General features: G+C 39.2%; 1 long non-coding RNA gene across 2 annotated transcripts in view; it reads right to left on the reverse strand.

Annotated features, from left to right (window-relative positions):
• Positions 1 to 12,315, reverse strand: part of LOC311434342 — a 155,472-nt gene that overhangs the window by 8,266 nt on the left and 134,891 nt on the right. The gene's annotated exons all lie outside the window — the stretch shown is intronic.

Below are 12,315 nucleotides of genomic sequence, written 5' to 3' on the forward strand. Positions count from 1 at the left end.
AAGGCATTCAGGTACTGCTTTGATGAGAACTTCCCAGCTGCCTCACTGGATAAACAGCCGTGTCAGAGCTCTAACATGCAGGAATACTCTTCACACAAACAGGCAGAGAAAAAAGGGTGGTGGGAAGAGTAAAAGGCACCTAAAGAAATAGTACAAGCAATGATGGCTACAACTGATTTCTTCTTTGTCCCTTTGATCTTTGGAAATGGGACAACCCAGTCAGGATCATGGTTTTCCAGACTGGGCTGTATGCATCTTTAGTAGTGCCACAAAATAGAGCTGGTTTGCTATTGTTGCCTCCCCCCAAAAAAGCTGTTATTATGAGATCTTTGGGGGCCAGGAACTCAATTTCCCAGCTTTCAATTAATACTTCAACGATTATACATAAATAATAGTAATAATAATCATAACAATGCCTTGCTTTCCATTATGTTGTACTCAGTCTTTGTGATGCCTCTCTCATGATAAAATCTGTGTATTAAACACATTAATTGAAACTCTTAATAAAACAGAGATATTTTCACTTGTGCATTTATATTCACATAATGATCACAAAGCACTTTACAGAATCAAATAAAGGTAGCTAGCTTGATCCTTATATAGAAGCAAACACCATTATAGTGCATCTTAGGAGTATATAACACAGCTGTCATATAGACAACTCATGTCAAACGTACCATATTTTGGGTGGTAGGCTGGCCAAACAGCATCCAAAAAGCTTGTTCTAAACATCTCTAATGCCATCATGAGGAACATGGCAAGAAGAGACTGGAAGGTCTGGCCTACTAGACTAGAAAAGTAGACAGGAGGGCTGGTGAGCAGTTGTGCCTCATTATCAAGATCCGTGCTTTGGAAGAAAAAAAAAAAAAAAGTGATAATTTTGCTGGTTTACAAAAATAATGCATGGAAATCTTGATGAACACTGAGCAGCCTCCAAGGGGTCACTAACAGAGGACAAGGCAAAAGCTGGCAATACATGATTAACATTAAATGATGCCTCCCGAGGTCTGGGAAGGGGTCTCAAAGCTTTGGGCCTCGTAATAGGTAGTTCCAGAGTTAAGAGACAGGCAAAGAGCTTTGTTCCTTCTTGTGTAATTGATAAATTACCATTGTTAGCACTAAACAATACTACCAAGCACAGAATAGAAACACGCTAATGCTTTATCCGTCTTAAGCAATTCTGCCCATGTGCTCACACTGTTCTTAAATGCGCTAGATATTTGTTTGACGAAACAATAAGTTTTAGAAAAGAGAAAAATAAGAACTTTAAAGATAATCAAAACCTTGACTACATACTTTACCACCGGCAGCTGTGAATAAGCTTCAGTACTCTTTATTTTTAACATTCCAGATATGTAATTTAATGCAGGTCTAATGACAGTCTCGAACATACCGCTTTAATCGAAATTGTTCAAGCTCTGTTCTGTGACAAGGGCTCACAAGCTACCAGCAGGGTTGTCCATTTTCCCTGCTTCTGTAGGGAAAAGAAAAGGGAGGGGAGGGGGACACTCTTGAACTTATGTTGCTATTGATGTGTAATATACAATAAAAAAACAGTTAAATTTCAATTACCCACAGGTAATTATAATTTTATTGTTTGACTGTACTATGGGGATTTTTGTAATTCCCAAGACTAATAATTTTCTATAATTTTACAGGTTGTCAAATAAACTATTAAAGATTATCTTTGAAAAGGATTCTGCAATTGTAAGGACATATCATACTGTTCCTGTACATTATTAGTAATTAGAGATCCCTGGATAGTGAAATATCTGCTCTATATGCTAGCTGCTGGATACCATATTTTCTCACAGCCTCCTGTAATCTTGAACCAAAGCTTTCAAACTTCACATCCATTGTAGTCTGAGTCACGTCCAAACTTTTATTAATATTCACTGAGCACTCATTAAGCAATTCTGGTGTGTTCGATACGTTAAATCCATGCTTCCTGATGGGGAAAAGCAAAGGCTCACAGGTCCATCCCGGTGTAGTGGAAACAAACACAAAGGGACTAATTCTGAGCTCTGTCACCTAATAGGGATATGGAGCAGAAGCAACATTTATACCAGAGCAAAAGATCTGAATTTTGAAGATACAACCAGATAAAATTACACTTCCCAATTTTATCCTAAAAATATGCATAGATGCAAATATGCTAGGGATCAGCAGGGGAGGAATGGGATAGGTAGAGTATCCAGCCCACAAGGAGCAGAAATTTGGGGGCACTCCCTTTTCCTAGTCAGCAAGTACCTCAATTCACTGCGTTGTTCATGAATAGTTCCCTGGCCACTCTCCCTTGTGCACTAGTGCCCAACCTCCCCATGGATAAGGTGAGTGGACAGCAAACCTTCCCAGTTTAGCTGGGAGAAAAACAAAAGGGAACTACACCATCTTTTGCTGGTTGATAGCATCCTTCACCTATACGTGCATGTTCAATGAGATATTTATTCAAATCTTACAGCAGTGTATTCCTGAGGAGGACCAAAGGTGGGATGAGCTGAGAAAAGCAGACCCTGAAACACTGCACATTGCACCTAGACACAGGCTGAGAGGGCAGCGAGTGTAAAACCACACGGGGGGATTGGCAGTTGTAGAGATTGTTGATGTCTTGCCTGTGGAGCCATCAAAGGCACAATTTTTAGCTGGCGACATTTTTTTTACTGCAGCTGCCCCAGGAGATAGTCATTATTTGTTTTATTGGCCTCTTGGATTGTTATGTGGTGAAGGCTCTGTGCCGAGGGAAACTTCAACACATTAAGATTTCTTTACAGGCTGAAATCTCTCTGAGGAGAGCGGTTTCAGGACATGAAGATTTTCATGCAGAAAACTTTATGGGTCTCATTTTTTCCCCAATGAATGCCTCCACTCCTGGCTGGGTTTTTGCACACCCCTGGCCTGGTGGGACACTGAGCAAGAGCATCATCCCACAGCTCTACCCCAAGCTGGACACATCTGCGGGGAAGTTTTCACTCTCCTGCTCGTGCCAAGAAGCCTCCGTGGCAGCTGTGACACTCCGTGAGGGATCCGGCGAGGGATTTCCTCACACCAGGGAGAGCTGAGGGGGGGTTATGTTGGGTTTTATGGCTGGTGGAGCAGTATAAAGCAATGGGAGTACAGGGAAGAATTAAGGCCAATGGACTGCAGCTCTCTGCCTCACTCTGGAGACAACTTCAATCCAATCAAATGTATTAAACAAATGTGAGTAACCATTATAGATATACACACTGAGCTCTCTTTTCCAGGGCTTGTCTTACCATCCTGTGCTAGTCCTGCACCTACATGAAAGTGTGGGAAGAAAGATATTTGATAGTTTGGAGAGCTCTTCAATAAATGGCATTTTCTTCTCCTGCCTGCCTTGCTACCTGCTAACTCATCTCAGCTGAGACTGAACCTATTGCTCCAGATGATTGGCATTTATAATAAATAGACACAAAGGAGAAAATGGAAGCCCACACATGAGGCTAAATATGTACCTGGATAACAGACAATACCATACACAGGTACACATCTCTCTTTCCTGTAACTTTGGTCTGCATTTCCAGCTTAATACATTCCTTGGTGCAAGCGGAACATGTTCTGACAAAGGAATACTGAAAGCAATTAGAAACAGAATTAATTGATAAAATTTAAGCCCGGCTTTCCTCATGTTTGTCATATGACTGCAAATATTGTCACTCCCATTAATATTAATTAATATAATTATCAATGTTTCTAATCCCTACACATTTTGTCAAAAAGTTACTCTTAGCTCAAGAATATAATTGTTAAGTCATGGAAATGTTAAGTAGCAGCTAAGCAAGTCCAAAGAATTAATAGCAAACTGTAGTTTATCCAAGGATTAGACTTTTAGCAATACATAATCACCTCTTCATGTGTTCATCCACATAAAATAGCTTCCATCCCTCACTACTCTTCTGCCTACTTGTCCTTGCAGTGCACAGTTTTCAAGAGTAAAAAAAAAAAAAAAAAAAAAAAAAAAGCAAGCGAGAGAGAGAGAGAAGATAGTAAGTAAATATTCTTTGCAGTTGCACGCTTTTCTTCAAGATAAGTCACTGCGATAAGAGTTATGTGCCCTTAGCTGAAAGCAATGTCAAGGTCAATTATCTCACGCTGAAAGCCCTAATGCAAGATACTTTTGTGATCAGAATAATATGTGTAACATTGCAAAGCCTTTGTTTTAGCATCGAGGAAAGCAAATCCACTCTCTCTAGACTTCCCAATGCATTGTCTTTCGTTTATGAATGTCACGGATTATGCCAACAATATAAAAGACCAACTTGCTGTGCTGTTGCCATTTAGGCAGGTTCTTCTGGCGTGGTACAACTGGCACTGATGAGTGCAGCATGGACGGACACTGAGCAGAGCCTTGCCGGCCACCTGCCCGCTTCCACGATGGCCAGTTAGCAGTTCCTGCTTGGCAATAGCACGTCTGCTTCACAGAGCAGTGTTAGGTGGAGCACAAATTAGCTGCTCTGGAAAACAGCCAAAATGCTTTAAAGGCCTTTGTTCTAAGGTGGGGGTTGCTGGTGTTTTTGTGTTTCTTTTTCTTTTTTCCTGCTAGAGGAGAATTATGTAATCATTTCACTATTAATTTTTAATTCTACGTTGCTGTGCATTATTGCCAACCTATACTGGTGATGCAAAGAGAAATGGTGATACTATATGAGCAACACCTGTTCGGAAGACTACTGGGCCACACTATAAAGGAAGCAACAGAAAAGATCTGTTCTTTCAAGTTCTTTGTGGTCATCTGCTGTTGTCTAATCATACAAAGTACCACATCAAATAATTATAAACTATATGAGCTAAGAGAAGTTCATGGAGAAGTGCCACAAGTTTTCCTGTTAAGCATTTGGTTTTTTTTTTTTTGCTTGGTTTTGGTCAAGTTTTTTTTTTTGTTTGTTTTTCTATCGGCCAGCCTTGGTAATGAAACATTACTTTGAAGAAATCTTTTGAAGCAAACCAAATTCATTGACATGGATGAAATTGGCAGCACCACGCTTGCTGCTGGGAGATGCTACACATCCTCCACTGCAGGTTTGGGGCTGGGGGTTCAGAAGAGCGGAGGAACTACAATGCAGCAGCATCACCAGTTTAAATGATGACCAGGTTCGGGACTCAGGTGCACCATCTGTGCAAGGTGCTGTTTGTTTAATGATCTCTTCTGTTTTCCTCACATCTACCTGCTATTTACATCTGAGGCAATCATTGCGCTGCAAGATTAAAACTTGCAGCGGGCTCCCTTTCAGAGAGCATCTTGATTCAAAAAAACTAATGCACCCCCAAAAATGTCTATCCTTGGGTACTGTACTTTGACAACTGACTCAGCAGAGTTGGACCATAATCCCCAGTCCATTGCTAAGGAAACAGCATCTGCACACCAGGGTAAGAAATACATACACGTGATTTCTTCTTGCAAGAAAATCATTATCAAAAGACGCTAAGATTCAGACCACTGATAGAGTTAGCCTACCCATAGAGAAATGATTGTATCACCCATTTGCCTCTGCTCACAAATTCTTCATTTCATCTAGGAGAAGGCTAGCCATGAGGGGACAGGAAATCTTTAATCTACTTTTCTCCTTTTCTTCAAATATATGGTTCTTATCAACTAGCATTGAACATATGCACCAGAAAAACTTAATGATGTAGCCTCCACTTAATAAAATAAATGGAAACAAAGCACAGACAGTTCTCTAGTGTGAGAGGGATTAATCACAACAAAATATTAAATGAAAGCAAGTCCACAATGCAGTGCTAAAAAGGCAGCATGGCTGTAAATTCAGGAAGAAGAAATCAATTAGATAAAAAAAAAAAAAAAGTATGTAGAAAAGTTTACAATCTAGTAACAGAGAATTCATAAGCAAATTTCTGAGCTGCACTTTGCCATTGACTTCAGTGACAGTGGATGAGTTAGAAGGGGACTTCATCTGTTCAGCCCAGTATCTGGAAATTGCCCAGTGCAAAGAAGAATTGTGACATTTTTTCTCCTCAATCCCTAACGCTAATTATATCTGTATATAAAATTATACAATATTATTATAAAATCATAAACATTAATAAAATTATAACATTATATGGCAATTTATTATTAATTTGCTTATTTAGTGTATGAATTATATATAAGTGAATATGCATAAAGTGAATATATATGAGAGATTATTTATATTATTATATAATAGTATTTATTAACAATATTTATCTTTTTGGACAGATACTACAGACTACCATAATTTTTTAGACAGCCTAGAGATTCTGGTGGAAAAATGAAAAGTTTTAACCAAATTCTCATCATTTTCAGCTGAATTAGTTTCAAAAAAAGAGATGCTTTTTGAGGAAAAGAATTAGACAATTAATTTTGATTTAAAAAAAAAATCATAAGAAAATTTCTACCTGATCTCTTCCAAACTGCAATCGTAGTCCTGGAGTATGTCTGTGATCATTAGTGAAAAACCTGCATTTACTCTTCTACATATTCAGCTTCTCAATAGCTGCAGGAGTTATTCAGGAAAGCACCAAGACATTTGTATTAAGTCCAATAGCACTTTTCCAAATTGCGATTCTTTCCTGAACTAGGGCCAACATAGGTCAAGTAAAGGAAAAAAAATGCAAACAATAAAGCAATGAAGCAATGAAACCATTTTATGATTCTGTGATTTGCCCATAATCTCCCAGCAAATTAGAGATTTAACCTCCTGTACAGTAGCCAGCCCTATTGCTCAGCTAACAGTTTCTAGTCTTCTTTCGTGGTTCAGAGAAAGAGAAAGAGACCCTCTCACCATTCTCAAAAGATGTGCTCTTGGAGAGCATGCCATGCCAAGACGCAACAGTAGTTCACGTAATGAAAATTCAGTTTGCTGCTTTGGTGAAAACACGGATGTGGTGTCTTACCAAGATGAAGAAGGATGGCAGCGGATTAACTTGCATGCGGCCTGTGTGCCCCAGCAGCTATTACATTTTTCCTAACTAGACCCTCTGTAGTATCTATTGCTCTATGAATCACAGTCAAATGCCAGCCAGTAATCTAACTCCATCTGCAACTTCCCAGCAAATACACTCTGTCAGGCCTAACAGCGAAAAACTGAGTTTTTAGCCACAGTAATTATTCCTTGCTCTCATCAAAGCAAATGGTGGTGTGTTGTTTTTCCAATGCCATCACCTAGCTGAGCCTGCTAAGCTTCACTGAGCTGCTGTAGGTTCAGCTAATACCAGCCTGACTATACCTACCACTGACACGAATACATTTATCTGCAAGCCCTGCTCCTGGGAAAGAAAACAGCCTGGTGGGGACTGGCGTGGGTCCCTTTTTTCAAACTGGGCACTGAAGATGCAGTAATACTTTGCAGAAAGACTCAGTGGTCACTGCTGTGTCCATAGGGATTTTCAAAAGTGCCCCCACCTTGCACGTCTCCTGCCACCACACAAGATGCAACAGCAGCGAGGCAGGACTGTGCTTCCCAGTGTTAAAAACTTCAAGAAATCAACTTGTGTGTGGAAGGTGCAAAACAGCCATATTTTTGTCACTTCTTAATGGCCAAAAAGTTCTTTTTTAGCATATTTACTAATATCTGATGAGGTAAATCTACCTCTCTTGATGTTGTAAGCACAGACACAAGCAAATCCTTCCCCTTTGCTGAGGAGACTGTATTTACCACTTCAGGAATTAGTTTAATCAAAGAAAAATAATAGATGGAGAAGAGGAAGAGCACAAATCAGCATCAAAATCAGCCTTAATAATGGTCCATCTATTTGTGCATCTTGGCAAGAAATCTTGTCACCTGCTGCAGAGGTCCTAAAGTCCTACTGAAATACAGGTTGAAGAAACCTAATTTTTCTCACACTAATTGCAGTAATGCTAATGCATACTTGGAACAGAGCCAGGGTAAGTTGAATGCTGGCTGACAGAAGATAAATATAAATTATATATAACAAAAACACTCTGTACCTTTAACTCCTAATTCATTACAACTCAGCCATCAATCTTTAATTTCTGTGCATGTCACCCACATGGTCAATAAGCTGTGCTGTATCCTACAGCAGAAATGCTTCCTAGGGCACCAAGATACCAACAGGGCTTTAGCTATCAGGCCCTGAAACGACACCTTCCTGATGCCCGGGCACAATAAACATATTTTCTTTCTGAAGTCGTTAGAAACAGCAGGTGCTCAGAACTTCTGGAAATCTGCTTCGTTTCCACAGTGCTGCACATCTTGGGTCCTCTCAACAGAATCGGACTCTTTTAGTGGTTCCATGTTGCTTTGTGTATCAGCAACAATAGAAAGTAACAATGCTGATGTGCTCTAGGCTTCATTGGCAGGGAAGTCTAAAAGGGCTTCGTAGTTGGTCCTGCTTTACAGAGCTCTTAGGAATACAAGAAATCACTTGAGCACATTAAGAAAAAAGAAAACAAAAACAATATAAAACACACCACTACTTCCTGCTTAAGCACACAGCAATCTTTTCCTTTCCATTACAGTATTCAATTAATTTGGATTATCAAGTTGCTTCATGGCTTTGGGAAAAAGAAAAACAAAACAAACAAACAAACAAACAACAACAACACCCACAAAAAAAAAAAAAAAAAAAAAAAAAGTTCCTGATCTCACCATCACCTTTGGTTGGGAGGTTCTGTTCCTCTGCTTATTTGAGATACTTCTTTCCATCTAGTATACAATCATGTTTCAGTTCCTGAAAGCTATAGATATTTATTCAGTGTCCTTCTATCTTGGCCATCATAAATAGCTCTCTGATAACAAATCGCACTCACTGAACATCATTTGCTACCAGAAAGAATCTTCAAGAAGCACATGCACTGCGATATAGGATATCTCCTGCTTTGTTATGAATGCAATAAAGAGTTTTACAAAATCAGTTTCCTTCCATTTAGAGGATAAGTATATGTCATTTTAGTAGTTTTACCACTTCTTATTGCCTGTCTGTTTATGCTTCATACTTAGAGAGTCACTGCTCCCTTGCTCTTCAAATGAATACTACTACTTAAATATAGAGAACGATATGTGCTTATTGAAAGATTCAAGGATTTCAGCTGTCAATAGAGGCTTAATTATCTGCTGGTGGATGCTCAGATACCATAATGATGGCTGTTGTATAAAGCCAGCATATAAGAGCCCACTTGCAGCTCGTTATATGCCCTGATCCAGCAATTTAGGAAAAAAAAAAAAACAAAAAACAAAAAACAAACAACAAAAACCCCACAAAATGTAAAAATGTAAAGCATAATATTAACTTACATCCTGCTTCCTTATGTCATAACCCATCATGTAAAGGTATGTTATTTCATGTCATGTCATGCAGAACATGATGCAATGCAATGTCACACTTCAGAAAATATTACTAAGCGAGAACTGATTCTTGTTATCAGTTTGGAATATGAGTCTCTGATCCAAATGTATAGTGGCTTTGGCTGATGGGAAGGGATCAAACTGAAATGAATGTTGGGCAAATGCTTTTCTTCTCTGGCTTGGCCAGTAGATGCCCATTTGTCAGTTTTAGGTCCAATTGGAATTTCTTTGTCACAAGTGCTTTCTCTTGTAAGAGAAATAGCTATTTTATGGCAAGCCAAGTACTGAAAAAAAAACCTTAGAAATACATAATAAATGTATATTAGTGAGACAGAAAATTGGAAAATGGCCACCTGCCAGCAGCCACATAAATTTTGGAGGCAATGCATTTTTCTGCCATTATGTATTATCACAGGAATTGCAAATATTTATTAAAAGTATTAAAATGGTGAGAATGTTAAATGTTTCCTTCAGTAGTGGAAATTCACATTGCCACACAGAAGATAGGATATTCTGATACAATGTTTATTAAAACGACTTCATTTTATTAGGCTGTCATACACAATAAATGTGCAGGTACAGTTAACAAAAGATCTATTGTGGATATGGGAGATTTGTGAGTAACACTTCAAAAAAATAATCTCTTCTGAACTCTATTCATATAAAACGCATACTACAAACTTTCATTAACTTCCTTAGAACCAATTATTTTCTGAGCTTATTTTCTTTTTCTGCCATCCCACTATATTTTGCTAGTCAATTTGTTTGCTTACATTTTAATGCTTAATGGGATTAACTGCAGTTTATCTTTAATTTATATATATGAGTGAGCTGAGTGTATACTCTACATGTAGCAGGCAACAAAATACTGCGATTCTTTTTGGGTTCATTTACAGGTCTAAACATGAATGACTGTAATATACTGGGACCCTCGTACCTTTTCATCCATGAATAAAACATTATTAAAAGATTGGTGGAGAGTTCCATAATATTGATTGAGAAGAAAATCACATTCCAGCTTTGCCCACATTTTCTGCTAGGATTAATCAGAGTGATTAGGTTTATAAGGTTCTTTTAACAGTAAGACACGGACACAGCAAACACCAGTGATGTCCTGTAGCTCACAGGACAACTTTTCTCATCAGCTTTGCTGGACACGAGCCCTTTCCAGGAGGCTCTAAACACTGATGGGGGAGTCCTACCCCTATGCAAACAGTTGCTTTGAGCAACTGAAGGGCTTGGGTCTGTGAAAAGCAGCTCAATAATCATCTCTCAGGACAGACTTAGAAAACAGCTGGATTAGAAGAGGGTATCTTGAGATACCTAAACAGTCATAAGATTTGTGATGAGATTGGTTGTAGTGGTGGAAAACAACACTATTTCTGTTCTCACTGGTTTCCTGAATCAGCAGTGAAAGGAAGGAGACTAGCCACCACCTTCTCAACAGCAAGTATCATTTAAGTTGCTTTTTAAGATCAAGTTTTGGCAGAAATTAGCAGAGAAATAAGAGATCAGTACTGTTTCTTTTCTTATGCTGGGGTTCCTCAATTCCTTATAGTCCATTATGTAAGAATTGTGATTGGAGTATGTTTTTTAGATGGAGGATGAATAGATCAAAGTTACAAGACCCTAGATTTATGGGGAGCCTTATGCAAGAAAAAAATAATAATAATAATCTGGTCTACAGAAAGTAAGATTTCAGAAATAAAAGATTTTTCTCTCCGTTCTCGTATGGTGCAATTTTATTCCTTTATCCACAGCAGGGGTGGGAAGAGGGTGAGTAGCTTTCATGAAAAATACAGCTTTGTCTTGATCCAGACACTTTATATGAGTTTGTGAGATATTAGAAGTGGGATTTGACACAAAATGTGTACGGTGGAGAGAAACCTTGGCCACCTCAAAGGCAGAGAAAAAACTGCTGTTGACTTCTGTGGGGGCAGGTGTAATGCACCCACCTCCACTGCTGCAGCTGCTTGACCAATCCTGCAGCTCAGAAACCAGAGCCGAGACTTGCTGTGCCCAAAGCACTTGTGTAATTCAGTCAGTGCTAAAAGTGTAGTCAGCATTTCAAGCAATGCAAAACCATTCGCTTGGCCAACCTTATTTAATATGAAGCATGTTTTATCTTGCTTTAGGTTGTTGTTGTTCTTTAATTAAAGAAATTACAGGAGGTCATTCTCATTAGTTTAGAAGAATCCTCACAGAAGGGGGTTGCACTGATTTAACCTCAGAGTAAACTGGCACAACTTTTGCATGTAAATAGGATTTAACACTGGACACTTTGTGAACAGTCCAACTCTTCACTCATGACATTCAAGGAATAATTGGAATACTGACTGGAATAAAAAGATAATGTCAATAAGCTGGGGTTGGGGTCTTTCTATGAAACTTGTCAGATGATGGTGGCAGCCCAGAGCCACCAGAACATCGAGAAGGGGACACCATGGACTTTCTGCTAAGGGCAGTCAAAGCAATACTCCCCGTCCCTATGTGATGACATGAGCAGGTATTGTACCCAAATCTCATTGCTCACAGCTGGCCAGGTGAGAGGCTAACTCAGAAATTGGGCAGCAAGAGAGGAAAGCAAGGAGTTTCCTGACCAGACAAGGAAGTCATGCCCTGGGGCTGGAGTATGGTACAGGTGCACGGTGATACAGAGGCCACCACTGTCATGGAAAAGATTTGCCATGCAAAGAAAAAAAAAAGAAAAAAAGAAAAGGTAGCAGCATGAGAAGTGCCAACTCTGAACAACGCTGTCTTTAATTGGTACCACCGAGGGCTTTGTGCGGTCTGCATGCTTTTGGTGTTTATAATAGAATCCCCAAATTCAAATGATCTGAAGGGCATCTGACTGTTTTACATTAATCACAAGCTATACAGCAGAGGCTGAGAGCAAGTGGGCAGATACCCTGGTGTAGTAGCACTAAGGAGCTCTCATTATAATCATCCTGCCAAATCAAAAGAAAAACCCTAAGGCTCCTAATAAAGGAGACCACTGGACTAAACAAATTGA

The sequence above is a fragment of the Aythya ferina genome (assembly GCF_964211825.1).
Source record: "Aythya ferina genome assembly, chromosome: 3".
Lineage (NCBI taxonomy): Eukaryota > Metazoa > Chordata > Aves > Anseriformes > Anatidae > Aythya > Aythya ferina.